Source organism: Cervus canadensis, chromosome 30 (genome assembly GCF_019320065.1).
Source record: "Cervus canadensis isolate Bull #8, Minnesota chromosome 30, ASM1932006v1, whole genome shotgun sequence".
In the NCBI taxonomy this organism is placed as follows: domain Eukaryota; kingdom Metazoa; phylum Chordata; class Mammalia; order Artiodactyla; family Cervidae; genus Cervus; species Cervus canadensis.
The window spans coordinates 13,797,292-13,808,189 of record NC_057415.1 but is presented as its reverse complement, the minus strand read 5'-3'; positions in this window follow the sequence as shown (position 1 = coordinate 13,808,189).

Genomic DNA, 10,898 nt, shown 5'->3' with positions numbered 1-10,898 from the left:
TGTTGTTCCATGTCCAATTCTAACTGTTACTTCTTGACACGCATACAGATTTCTCAGGAGACAGGTCAGGTGGTCTGATATTCCCATCTCTTTCAGAATTTTCCACAATTTGTTGTGATCCACACAGTCAAAGGCATTGGCATAGTCAATAAAGCAGATGTTTTTCTGGAACTCTCTTGCTTTTTTGATGACCCAACAGATATTGGCAATTTTATCTCTGTTTCCTCTGCTTTTTCTAAATCCAGCTTGAACATTTGGAAGTTCAAAGTTCAGGTCCTGTTGAAGCTTGGCTTGGAGAATTTTGAGCATTACTTGGCTATAGTGTGAGATGAGTGCAATTGTGCCGTAGTTTGAACATTCTTTGGCATTGTCTTTCTTAGGGATTGGAGTGAAAACTGACCTTTTCCAGTCCTGTGGCCACTGCTGAGTTTTCCAAATTTGCTGGCATATTGAGTGCAGCACTTTCACAGCATCATCTTTCAGGATTTGAAATAGCTCAACTGAAATTCTATTGCCTCCATTAGCTTTGTCCATAGTTAGGCTTGCTAAGGACCACTTGACTTCACATTCCAGGATGTCTGATTCTAGGTGAGTGATCACGCCATCATGGTTATCTGGGTCATGAAGATCTCTTTTTTCTAGTTTTTCTGTGTATTCTTGCCACCTCTTCTTAATATCTTCTGCTTCTGTTGTGTCCATACCACTTCTGTCCCTTATTGTGCCCATCTTTGCATGAAATGTTCCCTTGGTGTCTAATTTTCTTGAAATCTCTGGTCTTTCCCATTCTATTGTTTTCCTCTATTTCTTTGCATTGATCACTGAGGAAGCTTTCTCATCTCTCCTTGCTATTCTTTGGAACTCTGCATTCAAATGGGTATATCTTTCTCTTTCTCCCGGACTGGACTAGAAGCTATTTAAAAGACTTCTTCCGGTACCCCCGACTCAGTGGCATGGAGCTTCCAGCCAACGTCCTACAGGATGCCAAATACTCTCCATCATCTGCTGATTTCTTTTGCTTAAATGAGTAACAACAACCTTGGTGCTTCTTGTTGAAGGGCTATATAGTGGGGCACCCTGTCTTATTAAACGGTTAGAGCATACCAATGCTTATAGTCTTTTTTATTTCCTTTGCCAATGGCATCTCTTACTAGGACAACAATAGCAAAACTGGACAGTTTTGGACTTCATGCCCTGTCAGTAATGGTTTCAGACAACCAGTCTCGAGGATCTGGTCAGTTTGTCTTTCACAAAGCCACATTGTGAAATAATATTCCTCTTCTGGCACTTAAATGCCTCTTCATCCCTCCCTTTCATAGCCCAGTTTTCCTCAAACCACCAAGTAATTGATGTACAGTTGCCTCCCACGTGGAGTAGGACATTTGTACTCTACTTCATTGTATTTCTGTGAGATTTGGTATAGCTGGTTAATTATTAGTAACCAGGCCTAGGACACTGGTGATTGGATTTGTCCAACAGTGAGTGACTGACAAGGAAACCTGCCAAATAATTTCCATTTTCCTAGATCCCTCTCAGACCCTACATTTGGAATGAAGCTGACCCTTAAACTCCTTGCTGTGAAGTGACCGCTGGATCTGAACTTTTCTTGCTCACTGGCACAGAGGCAGTACAGGGCCTCCTGTTCCCTTATGGCAGCAAGCTGATCTGCTGGTGCTGGGGAACTGGCAACTATCTATCACAGATTTCAACATAAAGTGATTTCCATCTGAACTGATTCAGCAGGGACACATATACCCCATCATGGGAGAAATAGTGGATTCTCCAGACTGATGTTAATAGGGTGAAAACTTCCACAGTGTAAACTGCAAGAAAGAGAGGCTAGACATTCCTATTTTGGTGGGCTAGGAGAGCTCTTAACCTGATGGGGAATCATGGATAAACAGAAAAAAAGAGACAGAAAATATTTTATGGGCATGGGTTAAACACAAGATGGCCACGAGTCCAGTTTTCTCATTCTGTGCCCAGGTATACTTATTGTTCAGGAATAATTATCTATAGCACCTTTTTTCTTTAGCTCTTCAAATACCTTGGTTTAGACATTAAAGTGTATGATCACCCCCATTTAAACAAAGCTCGAGAAGCACAGGTTGATTCCCAAAATTCCCAAAGATGATTTTCAAGGTTTGCGGAGAGTTTGGGTTGGCAGGATGGCTACCCAACAAACTAAGTCCCACTTTTAATCATGCTTCTAATGGATATATTAAAAAAAACAAAAAACAAAAAACAGATTGAGAAGGACCAAATGGAATTTTTGAAGTAGAAACATTCGTATGTCATTATAAAGGGGAGTGACGGGAGCCTTGCAGTAAAGAAGAGAAAAGTCACAAAATCTATCAGAGGTGCTTTCTTTGAACACTCTCGATAGTTACTCTTTGGTAACTGTTTCTTAGTTATCTTGACTCTGTCTTTACACAGTATTAGTTGGACAACTTGATTCTAATTTCTTTCCGCTGCAAGGAGATGGGAGCATAGCTGAAGACAAAACTTTGGTTCCTATATGTGGTTGGGTCATCCAATTGTTTCTCAATCGGTCATGTGGAAGATTTGGCATGGTCTATACCAGAGAAAAGCTACTTGAGAAGCTTTGCCTTTCATCCATCGATCTGGCTAACAATATGTTTTAACATGAGTCTCAATCAGTCATTTGTTTTTTCAACTTGTGCATGAGACACTATGAATTAAACAACTAAAACAGCAGCAATGGCGCCAAAACAAAGTCAATACTTGCATCCAAGTTGTTTGACTGACCACTGCCAGCGTATTTTTCTCCTGCTAAAATCCCTCCCCTGCACTCTGACATGTTAATTCCCTTCTTTCCCTGTTTGGCATATAAGCAAAGAAGTAAAGTGACAACCCACCCACAGCAGCTGTGAGGAAACCACCAGAGCCAGTGTGAGTCCTGATGGACACCAGTTGTCTGATGGTGACTCTTTCACATATGTTTAAAAAACAACAGCCTGCACTTTTTTGTTTCAGTTAGTTTTATAGATGCTTCAAGCTGGGGCCTGCATTTTTCTGTGGTAAGCTCACCTTATCACCCTTAGGATTCCCCTGGAGGCTCACTAACCTCGGCCTCATTCATATTTTATGTAAGCTGAGCTGCATGAGCTTGATGCTGCCATTTGTTCCTCTTGCACTGAAGTAATTTGCTTTTCCCTTTTGGCAACCCTGAGTTTCAACAACTTGAAGCCGGCCTACAGACTGAGAGAAGAGAAAACTGGCTTTATGGTTATCATATCACAGAGGTGTGCTATCTAAAAACTGAAGAGATACTAGTGTTGCTTTTTTTGAGTCCACACAGATGCCAAGTTATTTGTGCACCATCACTGTGGTTCTCGGGAATCCTTGGTGAATGGAATACTTTCCTAGGAGACTGGATCTCACTGACAAGGTTTGGATTTAAGTGCTATTTGTGTCAAAGTGAGTCTTTAAAAAGATGGCCAATTCCATTTCTATTTTATGTAGTTTTCAACATCTGTCTTCATTATTCCTCTAATATGTGTAGGTATTCTGAATACACTTGACAATTTCTGTGGACTGATTCAGAATACAGGAAGTTTGGATGAATAATAGTAATAATAAAAATCTATGAAAGTTTCCCCTTTTCTTGTTTTCTGTTCTTTCAGTAAACAAATGCCTAGAAAAAAGGTAGACCATTATCTATATGGCTTGGTTCAGGGTAACAGAAAATTTTCCCTGAATTAAACATTTCTGTCCTATTGGCCTACTGGGACACTTAAAAATCCCAACCTTTAGACCACACACTCTTAATTGTGGCATGTGGGTTTCTAGGAGTTGAAATTAAAAAACCCACAGAAGGTTATTTAACAGTTCCAACTCCTAAGTGTGTCCTTCTCTCCTCCAGACTCAGGTTTTTTGGCCAAAAATGGTGACAATTGGGTTAAGACTTTAAAGGCTTTTGTCTAAATACTAATCTTGGTGATGGTGGGGAGGGGTGGGGGGAGTCAACAGTGCACGATGCTGCCAGCAGCCCTGATGGCCTTATTGGGAACTCACTTATTGGCTAACCCAGTCACCTAGGAAGGCCGTATGGAGGACAATAAAAGGAAGAGGGAAAGGGGTAAGGAGAAGGCCCTGGGTTGTCTGGTCACATGACTTCCCTTATGTACTCCTAAAGGAGTGTGGTTAAGGTTCATAACAGTATGCCCCTGAAAAACCCAAGTGACTTTATCCATTCTTTAAATTTATTTTAAAAATAGGAAGAAAATTTATATTTAATTTTTAACAGTCTTGCATGCTAAGACTTCAATTGTGTCCAAGTCTGTGAACCTGCGGCCCTATGATAGCCTGCCAGTCTCCTCCATCCATGGGATTCTCCAAGCAGGATTGCTGGAGTGGGTTGCCATGCCTTTCTCCTGATCCCAGGGATCAAACCCTCATCTCTTTTGTCTCCTGCATTAGCAAGTGGGTTCTTTGCCACTAGCGCCTCCCATCGAGATAGAAGTCACATGTCATATCATCTATGCATTTTAAGCGTGCCATTGAATGGCGTAGTGTATTCACAGGGATATGCTACCTTCATTGATGATTTGGCTTGCCTTGCCAACTTGTCTTCTTGCTGTGCAATGCACTTGCCCCAGATAGGGGTTTATTACCTTCTTGCCATTCGAGTCTTTGCTCAGGTGTCACTTCTAAGGAGCTTTCCCTTCATCTAAAATACCATCCGTGTCCAGAGTTCCCTGTCCTCCCAGCTTTAGCGTCTCCACAGCCCTAGCGATGGCCTGTTTGGAGCCCTCTGACGTTTTTTCTTTGGTTTGTGATCTGCAGTCCTTGGCTTTCCCAGGGCAGAACCTTCACCTTGTTCCTGCTGTTTCCTCAATTCCTGGGCCTCAGCCTGGTTAGAATTAGGGACTGGAAAAGGAGTAAGTGTGGATAGCTGTCCTCTCGGCCTCCTGTCGCGGGTGTTGGGGAAGGAGCCGTAGCTGAAGAGAATGGCTGGCTCACCGCAGCTCACCCCTGGGTCAGACCTCCCAACGCTGACCTGGAGAAAGGGCTGCCACAGCGGCCACAAACTGCCCGCCACAGGGAAAATGACAAAGCTGGGGCTGGCGCTCTGGGGTCTTGGGTTCTGACTTTCTGTATCTGTGACCCCTCTAAAGTAACCTGGTCTCTCTGAGACTCTACAACACGAGAATATTGGACCTCCGACTCCTTGTAGTTCTGATACTCTGAAATTCTGATGGAATCCTCTTATCAGGTATGTAACTGAACAATTACAGGTAAAGTGTACCTAAAACCATCCCATCTTTAAAAAAACCCTGTCCTTGTGGCTACCCTTGCTGTATTAAGCTGCATTTCTCTCTTCCTTCTCTTCCTTCCTCCCTCTCCACTCCCAGCACACACTTTTGTAAGAATGGACATTTTTTTTAAATTGAAATGTAGTTGATTTACAATGTTGTGTTGATTTCTGCTATTATTCTTTTCCATTACGGTTTATCACAGGATATTGAATATAGTTCCCTGTGCAATAAGTAGGGCCTTGTTGTTTATCCATTCTATATATAACAGTTTATATCTGCTAATCCCAAACTCCCAATTTATCCCTTCCCTTCCCATCACCCCCCTTGGCAATCATAAGTCTGTAAGTCTGTTTCTATGTCTATGAATCTGTTTCTATTTTGTAGATAAGTTCATTTGTGCTATATTTTGGATTTCACATACAAGTGATATCGTATGGCGTTTGTCTTTCTCCTTCTGACATTTCACTTAGTAGGATGATAATAACCTCTAGTTGCATCTTTGTTGCTGCAAACGGCATCAGAATGAAAGAGTTAGCCACTCAATCATGTCCAGCTCTTTGCGACCCCATGGACTGTAGCCTGTCAGGCTCCTTGGTCCATGGAATTCTCCAGGCAAGAATACTGGAGTGAGTTGCCATTCCCTTCTCCAGAGGATCTTCCCAACCCAGGGATCAAGCCTGGGTCTCCTGCACTGCAGGTAGATTCTTTACTGTCTGAGCCACCTAGTAAAGGCTTATGGCATTATTTCATTCTTTTCTTTTATGGCTGAGTGATATTCCATTGTATATCTATATATATACAATAAGAAGCTGCGGAGCTTCTTTATCCATTTATCTGTTGATAGACATTTTGGTTGTTTGTTTCTATGATTTGGCTATTGTAAATCGTGCTGCTTTGAACATTGGGGTGCATGTATCTTTTTGAACTATAATTTTGTCAAGGTAGATGCCTAGGAGTGGGATTGCTGGGTCATATAGTGATTCTATTTTTAGTTTTCTGAGGAATCTCCATACGGTTTTCCACAGTGGCTATATCAATTTACATGCCCATCAGCAGTGTAGAGAGGTTCCCTTTCTTCTACACCCTCTCCAGAATTTAATATTTGTAGACTTTTTGATGTTGGCCATTCTGACCAGTGTGAGGTGGTACCTCATTGTACTTTATTTGCATTTCTCCAATAATTAGTGATGATGAACATCTTTTCATGTGCCTATTGGCCAGGATGTACCTTTCTAACTTTTGGGGTCTTTGACCCATATGGCAGAAGAAAGGGCAAAATAAAAATTGTGCTTTGAATGTGCTATTTGAGCTGGAGCTAAATTTGAGTAAAACTTTGTCTGTGAGTTTACAAACATACAATTAAGGCTCTTACAGTTATCTAAATCCACTTTCTTGCCTTATAATTTTATGGTTAGAAGCATTACAGTTGTTTTTAGATTTTCATTATAACTTCAGTGGCCACAGACTGAACCAAATAGTGTTTATTTGTGTAACAAATTATGCCCCTCAGCTAACTTTACTGTGTAATTTGCACTGGGTGTGCATTTCGCCAAAAAAAAAAAAAAAAAAGTATACATTGGTCTGAGGCTCCCCTCCTCCTTTTCTCTCTTCTTCCCCAAAGCGGCACTGACAACAGAAATTGGGAAATAAATTGCACATCTGAGCATTTCACGCATGTGTGTACTACACACAGGCCTCTAGATACACAAACTCGTAGAAAGAGAATTGTATAAAGATATCCAAACTTAAATTCCATTAACATTGGTGCTGGGTAACCTTGGGGAAGTCAGCTTACTTCACTGAGTTTTTATTCACTTTTAGCTCCAGCCCCAAAGCACATTTGATAAATAACAGAGATTTTTTGTATAACCAGAATAATTCTCTGAGTTGCTATTGAGTTCGAAGAAGAAAGTTTCTGAAATTCCGTTGCACATTGTGAGGCGCTTTCTAAATATATGGTAGAAATGACTAGAATGATAGAGAATGAGCACTTTCCATCACTGTGGGTTGAAGTTTGTTTCAAGGTAAAGTTTTAAAAATTTGCACATATGAAATTTGGGTCTCAGAATGAACAGGATCAGCTTCTTTCCATTTGCCCATTTGAGACCGTTTATATGTACCCAGACTGCTGTCCACCTGCTGATAGCATAGGGTCCTCACTAACAAAACTGGGGAGACTCATGATGGAGGTATGTGCCCTTTTGCATTTTTTTCAGGTTATTCTTAGCAATCAATAAATGTCTTTGGAGACCTCATTGCCTGTGGGCATCCAGTGATTTTTGTCCACAGATGATTTTATCCTTAGATGTTACTTTTCGTTTGGTCTCACTTGCGATGGACAAATGGTAAAACTGGGTGAGTGTTAAAGCTGAACTTATTAAAAAGGAATAGAAAACCCATGATATATTTAAGCAATTTGAATCAATTAGGCACTTGGGTGAGGGTCACGTTTCAGTTCAAAACAACACAGGAGGTCTAAATAAATTATTAGTTCCTTATAATAAGCCTAGTCTATTCTGGATTCTTGTCGAGATAAAATAATCAGACTTATAACTAAAGAATAATATAAATACGTTATATCAAAATACCTTTTTATAGTTTATATAACACTTTCTGATAAGTCATATGCTGAGAGATCTTGTCTCTGCTAGAGATCAGCTGATGACCTTGGCAACGACTTCTCAGTTCAGGGTCTTTATAATTTCCCCTCTTGGAGGGTGGGAGGGTAGCTTGGGGTCATCCTTTTAGCAAAGCTCCTTCTAGGTCAAAAGATCTCTGGGTCTGGCAAATTCAACTTTTATTCTCTCTGCTTTGTAGATAAGAAATGAGAGGACACACGAGTCTCTTGTGATTGGATAGAAAGACTTATTTTAAAAGTTTAAGAGAAAATTATTAATTCCTTTCTTCTTTTATTCCACACACATTACTTAGGTTCTTACTATGTGTTAGGCACCGCCCCCACCCCCCTCTTTTTTTCCCCTAAAGCTGAAGATACAGAAGTGACTAGGATGGGCATTGCCCAGACGTTCCAGTGAGGGAAGGATGCCTCCCTGACCTGGGTTTCCTGATAAAACTGGGAAGGTCCTGGGCCAACTGAGATCAGTGGGTCACACCAAGTGGGAACCGCTGAACATAAAGGAGTTAAAAAATAGGCAAAGGAGGTGATTTCAGAGAGTGACAAGTTTTATGTAGCAGTTCCTCAGGATGATGCATTTGGGAGTGGGAGAGTGTTAGGCTTCAGCGTGGGTAGTCTTCAGGAGGTCTCGGAGGCAATTGCACTCACACTCAGGATGAGAAGGATGCAGACATGTGGGAGCTGGGGCTCATGTTCCAGGCAGTGGAGACAGCAAAAGCAGGGATCATGGGAGGGAAAAGATCTTAGCCTGATTGAGAAATAGAAAGACGAGGATGGAATATTCTGGAGAAAGGAGGGGAAGGATAAGGGCTTTGTGGGTGTTGGTGAGGAACTCAGACAATAATAATAAAAGTAATAGCTGATGTTATAGTCTGGGCACGCACTTGTTCCATTGCATCAATTTTCACAGTCACCCATTTTACAGATAAGTATACTGAGGCATAGGGATTTGAACAAGCAGAGCATCCCAAGTCACACAGCTTGCCATGGTGGAGCCAAGATGCAAACCCCAGCAGATATGCAGAACTTATACTTGGCACTACACTTAATGGAGGTAACCCTTTGGTCATTGGGAAGGTGTATCCCTCCTTCCAAACTCCCCATGCCCACTGGTACCCAAAATCACCAGAGAGTAAGGACAGTCTCGTCATTCTAACATCCCTTCCCCCAGACAGCTGCAGTTTTTATTGCCCAGTAGCAGACTCAGGAGGGGGCCTATACAGCTTCTGTGGATTTGATCCAGCTCTGAACGGGGGCAGTTATGAGACGGCTTAGAAATCATCTCTCTGTGTGTAATCAGGTCACTTCACTGAGAAAACATTTTTGTTTCCACTTCCTTCCTTCCCTGGGTCTTATCCAGGGAACAGTGTCTCTGACCTTCTAAGTCACAAAGGCCAGAGATAATGGGGCACAGCAGGTCGACACAGTCAAAAGAGGAGGAGAGTCTGTGGTTAGGACACACACTCACACTCACACACACACACACACACACACACACACACACACACACGGAAGCTGTTAGAATAACTAACCAGGGAATTACACTGCAAATAAGCTTAGAAAAATATGGCTACAAGATAGACAAAAACTCTCCTAGTCTGTAACTCTGTCTTACAAAGTTCTCTCTTCTGCTCAGAGCAGGGAGAAGAACCTACTCTGCTCTGAGCGAGCGCAAAGCATCACGGAACACCTTCCTCTACTTGAGCCCTTGGCTCACATTCAGCTTGGCCTTTGTGGTTTGGATTTACTCTGATGGCCTCACCAGATGTGCAGACAGCATCAAGAGATGGGGTTTCACACTTTCTTTCCAGACTACTTAAGTACAAGAGAGATCTTTACCAATAGAGGAAATATCATGCCTTCTAATTAGAACCAGAGATGAAGAATAAAAGCTACTTGGAAAATTCAAAGGATGCGGAGTTTTAAATTTTAATTAATTTGTAATTTTTTTTTCTTTTTTTTTTAAATTTGTAATGTTTAATGGGGCTTCCCAGGTGGCACTAGTGGTAAAGAACCCGCACGCCAATGCACAAGACTTAAGAGACACGAGTTCGATCTCCGGGTTGGGAAGATCCCGCGGAGAAGGAAATGGCAACCCACACCAGTATTCTTGCCTGGAGAATCCCATGGACAGCAGAGCTTTGAGAACTATCATCCATGGGGTTGCAAAGAGTTGGACATTACTGATGTGATTACACAGAGAGATTTAACAAATTATTCAGTCCCCTAAACAATGGCCCTGAAAGATATTTTTCAGCATCTTTTTTTTTTTTTTTTCTTTGTCACAGTACACACAATGGCAGCTTCAGCTCTGGGAAATAGGCGAAATATACAGAATGGCATGTTTTGTTTTAAAACTTTCTCTACTATTGTTTGGTTTTGACATTCAAATCTTTCTTCTTGAATTCCTAACTTCTGTCTGGTTAAGGTCTGTTCTTTGACATTTACAATCCTGTTTAGTTATAGCATGGCTCATGTGTCCTGAAGTGTTATGTTAATGACTAAAATGCTGTTGATTAGTTTCCAAAGATAGATTTTGAGAAGAAAGGGAAGAGAGGATTTGGGGTTCAGGTGGGAAAGCTAGACTTCTTTCCTTGGCCTTCTCACTGCCACAGGTGTACATCTCCCCAAGTTACTGTGGACAAGAATGCCTCCCTCACCCGGCAATGCAGAGGTTACGGGAGGCTGGGCTAACTCTCTCCTTCTGCTAACATCTTTTCTTCCCTCCTGTCCCTCCTGGACACTCCTGTTAAGTGTCCCAGCCTATGCTGAGGTGCTGGTCCTTGCCATTCCGAGGAGCACCAACTCAGAGCTAATCTGTGTTCTGGTTCCCTCTTTGACTAGCTATGTGACCTTGGGCAAGTTACATAACCTCAAAAAGGATATAATGATAGCCTCATAGAGTTGTTAGAATTAGCTCAAATATTATATGTAATGCAGGCTCTATCCCTGGGTTGGGAAGATCCCCTGGAGGAGGGCATGGC